We start from the raw sequence: 12144 nt of genomic DNA, 5'->3' as shown, positions 1-12144 counted from the left end.
GAATCTCTATGGTCTCATTTTGAGCCTCAGATTCCCATGGTTCCTCATTGGGGAGCTCATTAGAGGCCAGTGGATGTCCATTGAGGTCTTCCTCAGTGGCGTTCACTGCCTCTCCTTCCTCTCCAAATCCGGCCATGTTGATGGCCTTGCACTCTCCTTTTGGATTTTCTTCTGTATTGCTTGGAAGAGTACTAGGAGGGGGTTCAGTAATTTTCTTGCTCAGCTGACCCACTTGTCCCTCCAAGTTTCTAATGGATGACCTTGTTTCAGTCATGAAACTTTGAGTGGTTTTGATTAGATCAGAGACCATGGTTGTTAAGTCAGAGGTGTTCTGCTTAGAACTCTCTGTCTGTTGCTGAGAAGATGATGGAAAAGGCTTGCTATTGCTAAACCTGTTTCTTCCACCATTATTGTTGTTGAAACCTTGTTGAGGTCTTTGTTGATCCTTCCATGAGAGATTTGGATGATTTCTCCATGAAGGATTATAGGTGTTTCCATAGGGTTCTCCCATGTAATTCACCTCTTCCATTGAAGAGTTCTCAGGATCATAAGCATCTTCTTCAAATAAAGCTTCCTTAGTACTGCTTGGTGCATTTTGCATTCCAGACAGACTTTGAGAAATCCTATTGACTTGTTGAGTCAATATTTTGTTCTGAGCCAATATGGCATTCAGAGTGTCAATCTCAAGAACTCCTTTCTTCTGATTTGTCCCATTGTTCACAGGATTCCTTTCAGAAGTGTACATGAATTGGTTATTTGCAACCATTTCGATTAGTTCTTGAGCTTCCGTAGGCGTCTTCTTCAGATGAAGAGATCCTCCAGCAGAGCTATCCAAAGACATCTTGGAGAGTTCAGAGAGACCATCATAGAAAATGCCTATGATGCTCCATTCATAAAGCATATCAGAAGGACACTTTCTGATTAATTGTTTGTATCTTTCCCAAGCTTCATAGAGGGATTCTCCTTCCTTCTGTCTGAAGGTTTGGACTTCCACTCTAATCTTACTCAATTTTTGAGGTGGAAAGAACTTTGCCAAGAAGGCATTGACTAGCTTTTCCCAAGAGTTCAGGTGTTCTTTAGGTTTGTGAGTCCAACCATATCCTAGCTCTGTCTCTTACAGCAAACGGGAATAGCATAAGTCTGTAGACCTCAGGGTCAACCCCATTAGTCTTGACAGTGTCACAGATTTGCAAGAACTCAGCTAAGAACTGATGAGGATATTCTAATGGAAGTCCATGGACTTGCAATTCTGTTGCATTAGAGAAACTAATTGAGGCTTAAGCTCAAAGTTGTTTGCTCCAATGGCAGGGATAGAAATGCTTCTCCCATAGAGGTCGGGAGTAGGTGCAGTAAAGTCACCCGGCACCTTCCTTGCATTGTTGGCATTGTTGTTGTTTTCGGCTGCCATGGGTTCTTCTTCTTTGAAGATTTCTGTTAGGTCCTCTACAGAGAATTGTGCCTTAGCTTCTCTTAGCTTTCGCTTCAAGGTCTTTTCAGGTTCAGGATCAGCCTCAACAAGAATGCTTTTGTCTTTGCTTCTGCTCATATGAAAGAGAAGAAAACAAGGAAATATGGAATCCTCTATGTCACAGTATAGAGATTCCTTGAGGTGTCAGAAGAAAAGAAAAATAGAAGGCAGAAGTAGAAGAATTCGAACTTATCAAGAGAGATGGAGTTCGAATTGTTCATTGAGGAATCGTGTTAGTCCATAAATAGAAGGATGTGAGAAGAGGGGAAGTAATTTTCGAAAATTAAGTAAAAGATTTTGAAAACATTTTGAAAAACACTAATTGATTTTCGAAAACCAAGAGTGGAAAAGAAATCAAGTGATTTTTGAAAAAGATTTTGAAATTAGAAATCAAAAAGATTTGATTGAAAACTATTTTGAAAAAAGATGTGGTTAAGAAGATATGATTGGTTTTAAAAAGATGTGATTTGAAAAACATTTTTAAAAAGATTTGATTTTAAAAAATTAATAACTTGGCTAACAAGAAAATATATGATTCAAACATTAAACCTTTCTCAACAGAAAAGGAAACATACTTGAAATGTTGAATCAAATCATTAATTGATAGCAAGTATTTTTGAAAATGGAAAGAAATTGATTTTGAAAAAGATTTGATTGAAAATATATGATTTGAAAAAGATTTGATTTTGAAAAATTTTGAAAACCTGAAAAAAAATTTGAACTGAAAACAGAATCTTCCTCTTGTGCCATCCTGGCGTTAAACGCCCAGAATGGTTCACATTCTGGCGTTTAACGCCCAAACTACTACCCTTTTGGGCGTTAAACGCCCAGCCAGGCACCCTGGCTGGCGTTTAAATGCCAGTTTTCCTTCCTCAATGGGCGTTTTAAACGCCCAGCTTTTTCTGTGTAATTCCTCTGCTGTATGTTCTGAATCTTCAATTCTCTGTATTATTGACTTGAAAAGACACAAATTAAAAATATTTTTAGATTTTTAATAATGAGGAATAAACAAAATGCAACTAAAATCAAATAAACAATGCATGCAAGACACCAAACTTAGAAGTTTGTATACTACTGACACTAACAAAATGAGAATGCATATGAAAAACAACAAAACACTCAAGTCAAGAGAAATTAAAGATCAGAGTAATGAAATCATCAAGAACATCTTGAAGATCACTGAAGACACATGAATGAATGCAAGAAGAACAAAAACATGCAATTGACACCAAACTTAAAATGAGACTCTAGACTCAAACAAGAAATTTTTGGATTTTATGATTTTGTAAATTTTTTTGTGCTTTTTTGAAAATTAAGTGGAAAAGAAAATAAAGGTATCAAAATTCTTAATGAGAATTCCAGGAATCATGCAATGTTAGTCTAAAGCTTCAGTCTAAAGAAATTAGACATGGCTAGCCAAGCTTCAGCAGAACATTGCATTCAAGAGCTAAATTGATGAAGATCAATCAGCTTTGGTGATGATAAGAACATCACCTTGAAACACTAGAATTCATTCTTAAGAACTCTGAAGAAAAATACCTAATCTAAGCAACAAGATGAACCGTCAGTTGTCCATACTCGAACAATCCCCGACAACGGCGCCAAAAACTTGGTGCACGAAATTGTGATCAATACTTTTCACAACTCAAATAATCCCCGGTGATGAATCCAAAGACTTGGTGTTCAATACCATGGCATAAACACAACTTCGCACAACTAACCAGCAAGTGTACTGGGTCGTCCAAGTAATAAACCTTACGCGAGTAAGGGTCGATCCCATAGAGATTGTTGGTATGAAGCAAGCTATGATCACCTTGTAAATCTTAGTCAGGCAAACTCAAATGGTTATGAATGATGAATAAAAAATAAAGATAAAGATAGAGATACTTATGCAATTCATTGGTGGGAATTTCAGATAAGCGTATGGAGATGCTGCGTTCCTTCCGTCTCTCTGCTTTCCTACTGTCTTCATCCAATCCTTCTTACTCCTTTCCATGGCAAGCTGTATGCAAGGGTTTCACCGTTGTCAGTGGCTACCTCCCATCCTCTCAGTGAAAATGTTCAACGCACCCTGTCACGGCACGGCTATTCATCTGTCGGTTCTCAATCAGGCCGGAATAGAATCCAGTAATTCTTTTGCGTCTGTCACTAACGCCCAACCTTCAGGAGTTTGAAGCTCGTCACAGTCATTCAATCATTGAATCCTACTCAGAATACCACAGACAAGGTTTAGACCTTCCAGATTCTCTTGAATGCCGCCATCAATTCTAGCTTATACCACGAAGATTCCGATTAAAGAATCCAAGAGATATCCACCCAATCTAAGGTAGGACGGAGGTGGTTGTCAGGCACACGTTCATAGGTGAGAATGATGATGAGTGTCACGGATCATCACATTCATCAAGTTGAAGAACAAGTGATATCTTAGAACAAGAACAAGCGGAATTGAATAGAAGAACAATAGTAATTGCATTAATACTCGAGGTACAGCAGAGCTCCACACCTTAATCTATGGTGTGTAGAAACTCCACCGTTGAAAATACATAAGAACAAGGTCTAGGCATGGCCGAATGGCCAGCCTCCCAATGATCTAACAACTAGATGTCCAAAGATGATCAAAGGATCTCAAATAATCCAAAGATGAAAATACAATAGTAAAAGGTCCTACTTATAGAGAACTAGTAGCCTAGGGTTTACAAAGATGAGTAAATGACATAAAAATCCACTTCCGGGCCCACTTGGTGTGTGCTTGGGCTGAGCATTGAAGCATTTTCGTGTAGAGACTTCTCTTGGAGTTAAACGCCAGCTTTTGTGCCAGTTTGGGCGTTTAACTCCCATTCTTGTGCCAGTTCCGGCGTTTAATGCTGGGAATTCTGATGATGACTTTGAACGCCGGTTTGTGCCATCAAATCTTGGGCAAAGTATGGACTATCATATATTGCTGGAAAGCCCAGGATGTCTACTTTCCAACTCCGTTGAGAGCGCGCCAATTGAGCTTCTGTAGCTCCAGAAAATCCACTTCGAGTGCAGGGAGGTCAGAATCCAACAGCATCTACAGTCCTTTTTAGTCTCTGAATCAGATTTTTGCTCAGGTCCCTCAATTTCAGCCAGAAAATACCTGAAATCACAGAAAAACACACAAACTCATAGTAAAGTCCAGAAAAGTGATTTTTAACTAAAAACCAATAAAAATATACTAAAAACTAACTAGATCATACTAAAAATTTACTAAAAACAATGCCAAAAAGCGTATAAATTATCCGCTCATCACTCTACGTATCCATATGGTGATACATTTGTAATTACATATGGACCTCTCCACCGGGATTTTAATTTCCCAGGGAATAATTTGAGCCTAGAATTAAATAGCAGAACTTTCTGCCCCGGCTCAAAGACTCTGGATGACAATTTCTTATCATGCCATCTTTTCGCTTTCTCCTTGTATATTTTTGCATTCTCGAAAGCATTTAGTCTAAATTCCTCTAGCTCATTTAGCTGGAGTAAACGTTTTTCTCCAGCTAACTTGGCATCAAGGTTCAGAAATCTGGTTGCCCAGTAGGCCTTGTGTTCCAGTTCCACTGGCAAGTGACATGCCTTTCCATACACAAGCTGGTATGGAGAGGTCCCTATAGGGGTCTTGAATGCTGTTCTGTATGCCCACAGAGCATCATCCAAGCTCCTTGCCCAATCCCTTCTACGGTTAATTACATTCCATTCCAGGATTCTTTTGAGTTCTCTATTTGAGACTTCAGCTTGCCCATTAGTCTGTGGATGGTATGGAGTGGCTATCCTGTGGCTGACTCCATAACAAACCAAAGCAGAGTAAAGCTGTTTATTGCAGAAATGACTGCCCCCATCACTGATTAATACTCTAGGGGTACCAAATCTGCTGAAGATGTGTTTCTGGAGAAATTTTAACACTGTTTTAGTGTCATTAGTGGGTGTTGCAATAGCCTCCACCCATTTGGATACATAATCCACTGCCACCAGAATATAAGTGTTTGAGTATGATGGTGGGAACGGTCCCATGAAGTCAATTCCCCATACATCAAACAACTCTATCTCCAAGATTCCTTGTTGAGGCATGGCATAACTGTGAGGCAGATTGCCAGATCTTTGGCAACTGTCACAATTAAGTACAAATGCTCGGGAATCTTTATAGAGAGTAGGCCAGTAGAAGCCACATTGGAGGACTCTTGTGGCTGTTCGCTCACTTCCAAAATGTCCTCTATACTGTGATCCATGGCAGTGCCATAGAATTTTCTGCGCTTCTTCCTTAGGCACACATCTACGGATTACTCCGTCTGCACATCTCTTGAAGAGATATGGTTCATCCCAAAGATAGTACTTTGCATCTGTGATCAATTTCTTTGATTGCAGCCTACTGTATTCCTTGGGTATGAATCTCACTGCCTTGTAGTTTGCAATGTCTGCAAACCATGGCACTTCCTGGATGGCAAAGAGTTGCTCATCCGGAAAAGTTTCAGAGATCTCAGTGAGAGGGAGGGACGCCCCTTCTACTGGTTCTATTCGGGACAGGTGATCTGCTACTTGATTCTCTGTCCCTTTTCTGTCTCTTATTTCTATATCAAACTCTTGCAGAAGCAACACCCATCTGATGAGTCTGGGTTTTGAATCTTGCTTTGTGAGTAGATATTTAAGAGCAGCATGATCAATGTACACAATCACTTTTGATCCTACTAAATAGGATCTGAATTTGTCAATGGCGTAAACCACTGCAAGTAGCTCTTTTTCTGTGGTTGTGTAATTCTTCTGTGCGTCATTTAGAACACGGCTGGCATAGTAAATGACGTGCAGAAGCTTGTCATGCCTTTGTCCCAACACTGCACCAATGGCATGGTCACTGGCATCACACATCAATTCAAATGGTAATGTCTAGTCTGGTGCAAAGATGATTGGTGCTGTAACCAATTTAGCTTTCAGAGTCTCAAATGCCTACAGACACTCTTTATCAAAGATGAATGGCGTGTCAGCAGCTAGCAGGTTGCTCAGAGGTTTGGCGATTTTTAAAAATCCTTTATAAACCTCCTATAGAATCCTGCATGCCCCAGAAAGCTTCTGATTGCCTTAACATTGGCAGGTGGTGGTAATTTTTCAATTACCTCTACCTTAGCTTGATCCACCTCTATCCCCTTGTTCGAGATTTTGTGCCCAAGGACAATTCCTTCAGTCACCATAAAGTGACATTTTCCCAGTTTAAAACCAGGTTAGTCTCTTGGTATCACTTTAGAACAAGTGCTAGATGGTCAAGACAGGAGCTGAATGAGTCTCCAAATACTGAAAAGTCATCCATGAAGACTTCCAGAAATTTTTCCACCATATCAGAGAAAATTGAGAGCATGCACCTCTGAAAGGTTGCAGGTGTATTACACAGACCAAATGGCATCCTTCTGTATGCAAATACTCCAGATGGACATGTGAATGCTGTTTTCTCTTGATCTTTTGGATCTACTGCAATTTGATTATAACCTGAATATCCATCGAGGAAGTAGTAGTATTCATGACCTGCTAGTCTTTCTAGCATCTGGTCTATGAATGGTAAAGGAAAATGATCCTTTCTGGTGGCTGTATTGAGCCTTCTATAATCAATACACATACGCCACCCTGTAACTGTTCTTGTAGGAACCAGTTCATTTTTTTCATTATGAACCACTGTCATGCCACCTTTCTTAGGGACAACTTGGACAGGGCTCACCCAGGGGCTGTCAGAAATAGGATAAATAATCCCAGCCTTTAGTAATTTAGTGACCTCTTTCTGCACCACTTCTTTCATGGCTGGATTCAGCCGCCTTTGTGGTTGAACCACTGGCTTGGCGTCATCCTTCAGTAAGATCTTGTGCATGCATCTGGCTGGGCTAATGCCCTTGAGATCACTGATGGACCACCCAAGAGCTGTCTTGTGTGTCCTTAGCACTTGAATTAGTGCTTCCTCTTCCTGTGGCTCTAAGGTAGAGCTTATGATTACAGGGAAGGTATCACCTTCTCCCAGAAATGCATATTTCAAGGATGGTGGTAATGGTTTGAGTTCGGGTTTTGGAGGTTTCTCCTCTTCTTGAGGGATTTTCAGAGGTTCTATTATTTTCTCTGATTCCTCCAAATCAGGCTGAACATCTTTAAAGATGTCCTCTAGCTCTGATTCGAGACTCTCAGCCATATTGACCTCTCTTACCAGGGAGTCAATAATATCAACACTCATGCAGTCATTTGGGGTGTCTGGATGTTGCATGGCTTTGACAACATTCAACTTAAACTCCTCCTCATTGACTCTCAAGGTTACTTCCCCTTTTTGGACATCAGTGAGGGTTCGGCCAGTTGCTAGGAAAGGTCTTCCTAGAATGAGAGTTGCACTCTTGTGCTCCTCCATTTCCAGCACCACAAAGTCAATAGGAAAGGCAAATGGCCCAACCTTGACAATCATGTCTTCAATCACTCCTGATGGGTATTTAATGGAGCCATCAGCAAGTTGAAGACATATCCTGGTTGGTTTGATTTTTTCAGTCAAACCAAGCTTTCTGATAGTAGATGCAGGTATTAGGTTGATACTTGCCCCAAGATCACATAAAGCTTGCTTGGTACAAGTACCCTCTAATGTGCATGGTATCATAAAGCTCCCGGGATCTTTAAGCTTCTCAGGTAAGCTTTTTAGAATGACTGCACTGCATTCTTCAGTGAGGTAAACTTTTTCAGTCTCCCTCCAATCCTTCTTATGACTTAAGATCTCTTTCATGAACTTAGCATAGGAAGGTATTTGCTCAAGTGCTTCTGCAAATGGAATCTTTATTTCAAGAGTTCTGAGATAGTCTGCAAAGCGAGCAAATTGCTTATCCTGTTCCGCTTGGCAGAGTTTTTGAGGATAAGGCATTTTGGCTTTATATTCCTCAACCTTGGTTGCTGCAGGTTTATTACCTACAGAAGTGGGTTGGGAAGCCTTTTTAGAAAGGTTGTTATCAGCACTTGTATGTGACTGATTTCCCACTGGCGTTTGAATGCCAGGGGTGGAAGCTGGAGTGGCGTTAAATTCCAACTCCTCATTTGTTACTGGCGTCTGAACGCCAGAGCTATGCTCCCTTTGGGCGTTCAACGCCGGATTCATGCTTGTTTCTGGTGTTGAACGCCAGGAATGAGCATGGTCTGGGCGTTCAGCGCCCGCATTATTCCTCTCTGGGCTCTAATTGTCCTCAGAGGGATTTTGAGTAGCCACTTGTTCATTTCTTGGCTTCCTGCTGCTTTGAAGTGAGGTATTTAATGTTTTCCCACTTCTTAATTGAACTGCTTGGCATTCTTCTGCTATTTGTTTTGACAGTTGCTTTTCTGTTTGCCTTAACTGTACTTCCATATTCTTGTTAGCCATTCTTGTTTCCTATAGTATCTCCTTGTATTCGGCTAGCTGCTGAGTTAGAAAGTCTAATTGCTGATTGAATTCATTAGCCTGATCTACAGGACTGAGTTCAGCAGTTACTGTTTTAGCTTCTTCTTTCATGGAAGATTCACTGCTTAGGTACAGATGCTGATTTATGGCAACTGTATCAATAAGCTCTTGAGCTTCTTCAATTGTTTTTCTCATATGAATACATCCACCAGCTGAGTGGTCTAGAGAAATCTGAGCTTTTTCTGTAAGCCCATAGTAGAAGATGTCTAATTGCACCCACTCTAAAAACATTTCGGAGGGGCATTTTCTTAGCATCTCTCTGTATCTCTCCCAGGCATCATAAAGGAATTCATTATCTCCTTGTTTGAAACCTTGGATGCTTAGCCTTAGCTGTGTCATCCGTTTTGGAGGGAAATAGTGATTCAGGAATTTTTCTGACAGCTATTTCCATGTTTTTATGTTGTTCTTAGGCTGGTTATTTAACCACCTCTTAGCTTGATCTTTTACAGCAAATGGAAACAGTAATAATCTATAGACATCCTGATCTACTTCCTTATCATGCACTGTGTCAGCAATTTGTAAAAATTGTGCCAGAAACTCTGTAGGTTCTTCATGTGGAAGACCAGAATACTGGCAGTTTTGCTGCACCATGATAATGAGCTGAGGATTCAACTCAAAGCTACTAACTCCAATGGAGGGTATACAGATACTACTCCCATATGAAGCAGTAGTGGGTTAGCATATGACCCCAGAGTCCTCCTGGACTGTTCATTCCCACTTAATTCCATGATGGAATAAAAGAGATGATATGTATGTTGATATTATTTATTTTATAAAAATTAATTTTTATAAAATAAAATAAAAACGAAATAAATAAAAGAAATTGAAAATAATTTGAAATTGAAATCTGAATTTTTATATAAAAATTTCGAAAAATGTAGTTTAAATTTAGTTAAGAAAGATATATTTTTTTTGAATTTTGAATTTTATGATGAAAGAGAAAAACACACAAAAGACACAAGACTTAAAATTTTTAGATCAATGCTCCTTATTTTCGAAAATTTTGGAGGGAAAACACCAAGGAACACCAAACTTAAAAATTTTAAGATCAAAACACAATAAAGACTCAAGAACACCAAGAACAAAAGAAAGAATACCAAACTTAAAATTTTTAGAAAACCAAGATAAATTTTCAAAAATTATGAAAAGATTAACAAGAAAACACCAAACTTAAAGTTCGGCACAAGATTAAATCAAGAAAAATTATTTTTGAAAAAGATTTTGAAGAAGATACCCAATTATCAAGAACAACTACTAAAGCTCCAGCAAAATGGGCAGCAACTTCAATGTTGATTTTAAAAATTTTCAAGTGCATACAAAATATGCAATTGACACCAAACTTAGAACAGGATACTAAACTTACGAAAAAATTTAAAAATTGATAAAGAAAAAAAATATTTTTGAAAATTTTTTAAAAGAAATTATCCTATCAGAATTTAATGACTCTATAACAACAGAAATAAATTATTCCTAAACTAAGAAATAAAATATGCCTTCAATTGTTCAAACTCAACAATCCCCGGCAACGGCGCCAAAAACTTGGTGCACGAAATTGCAATCACACTTTTTGCAATCCGCACAACTAACGAGCAAATGCACTGGGTCATCCAAGTAATACCTTACGTGAGTAAGGGTCGAATCCCACGGAGATTGTTGGTTTGAAGCAAGCTATATTTACTTTATTATTCTTAGTTAGGATGTCAATCAAAATTATCAGTTGGAATTATTAGATTGGAAAAATAAAAGAATAAAATCGTTACTTGTTGTGCAGTAATGGAAAATATGTTGGAGTTTTGGGGATGCTTTGTCCTCTGAATTTCTGCAATGTAATATTCAACTCAATTGTTTGTAAAGCACGTCTACGGCAAGCTGTATGTAGGGTGTCACCATTGTCAGTGGCTACTTCCCATCCTCTCAGTGAAAACGTTCCAGATGCTCTGTCACAGCACGGCTAATCAGCTGTTGGTTCTCGATCATGTTGGAATAGGATCCATTGATCCTTTTGCGTTTGTCATCAATCCCAGCAATCGCGAGTTTGAAGCTCGTCACAGCCATTCAATCCTTGAATCATACTTGGAATACCACAGATAAGGTTTAGACCTTCCGGATCCTCAAGAGTGGCCGCCATCAATTCTAGCTTATACCGCGGAGATTCTGATTAAGGAATCTAAGAGAAGTTCATTCAGTCTGATGTAAAACAGAGGTGTTTGTCAGGCACACGTTCATGGGTTGAGGGAGGTGATGAGTGTCACGGATCATCACCTCTTTCATAATTAAGCACGAATAAACATCTTAGATCGGACCATACACACGTTTGAGTGAAATAGAAACAATTGCATTAATTCATTGAGACGCTACAGAGCTCCTCACCCCCAACAATGGAGTTTAGAGACTCATGCCGTCAAAGAGTATGTAATTCAGATCTGAAAAATGTCATGAGGTACAAGATAAATCTCTAAAAGTTGTTTAAATAGTAAACTAGTAACCTAGGTTTACAGAATATGAGTAAACTAAGATAATTGGTGCAAAAATCCACTTCTGGGGCCCACTTGGTGTGTGCTGGGGCTGAGACTAAAGCTATCCACGAGCTGAGGCCTTTCTTGGAGTTGAACTCCAAGTTATAACGTGTTTTGGGCGTTCAACTCCGGATCATGACGTGTTTCTGGCGTTTAACTCCAGATAGCAGCATGTACTTGGAGTTCAACGCCAAGTTACGTCGTCTATATTCGTGCAAAGTATGAACTATTATATATTGCTGGAAAGCCCTGGATGTCTACTTTCCAATTCCGTTGAGAGCGCGCCAATTGGACTCCTATAGCTCCAAAAAATCCATTCCGAGTGAAGGGAGGTCAGGATCCAACAACATCAGCAGTCCTTTTTCATCCTAACTCAGATTTTTGCTCAGCTCCCTCAATTTCAGCCAGAAAATACCTGAAATCACAGAAAAAAACACAAACTCATAGTAAAGTCCAGAAATATGATTTTTGCCTAAAAACTAATAATATTATACTAAAAACTAATTAAAACATACTAAAATCTACATGAAATTACCCCCAAAAAGCATATAAAATATCCGCTCATCAAACACCCTTAGAAAGAAGGGTGGGTAAGCCAAACTAATTGATGCAAAATAACAAACAGTTAGTGTGCTCTTGTTAGTGTTAGTATGTAGGCAATGAAAACAGAGAATTCAAAAAGAAATTTTAAGGGAATGAAAGGAAAATTA

General features: G+C 39.2%; 1 non-coding gene across 1 annotated transcript; it reads left to right on the top strand.

Moving 5' to 3' along the window:
• The first annotated feature begins 896 nt into the window (after positions 1 to 896).
• LOC112718463 (small nucleolar RNA R71) lies at positions 897 to 1003 on the top strand. The gene has a single exon (XR_003160803.1). It is a non-coding gene; the product is annotated as a small nucleolar RNA R71 (small nucleolar RNA).
• Positions 1004 to 12144: the final 11141 nt, after the last annotated feature.

Source organism: Arachis hypogaea, chromosome 10 (genome assembly GCF_003086295.3).
Source record: "Arachis hypogaea cultivar Tifrunner chromosome 10, arahy.Tifrunner.gnm2.J5K5, whole genome shotgun sequence".
NCBI classification, from domain to species: domain Eukaryota; kingdom Viridiplantae; phylum Streptophyta; class Magnoliopsida; order Fabales; family Fabaceae; genus Arachis; species Arachis hypogaea.
Note: the sequence above shows the minus strand (reverse complement) of the source record. Positions and strands in the feature narration are given on the sequence as shown.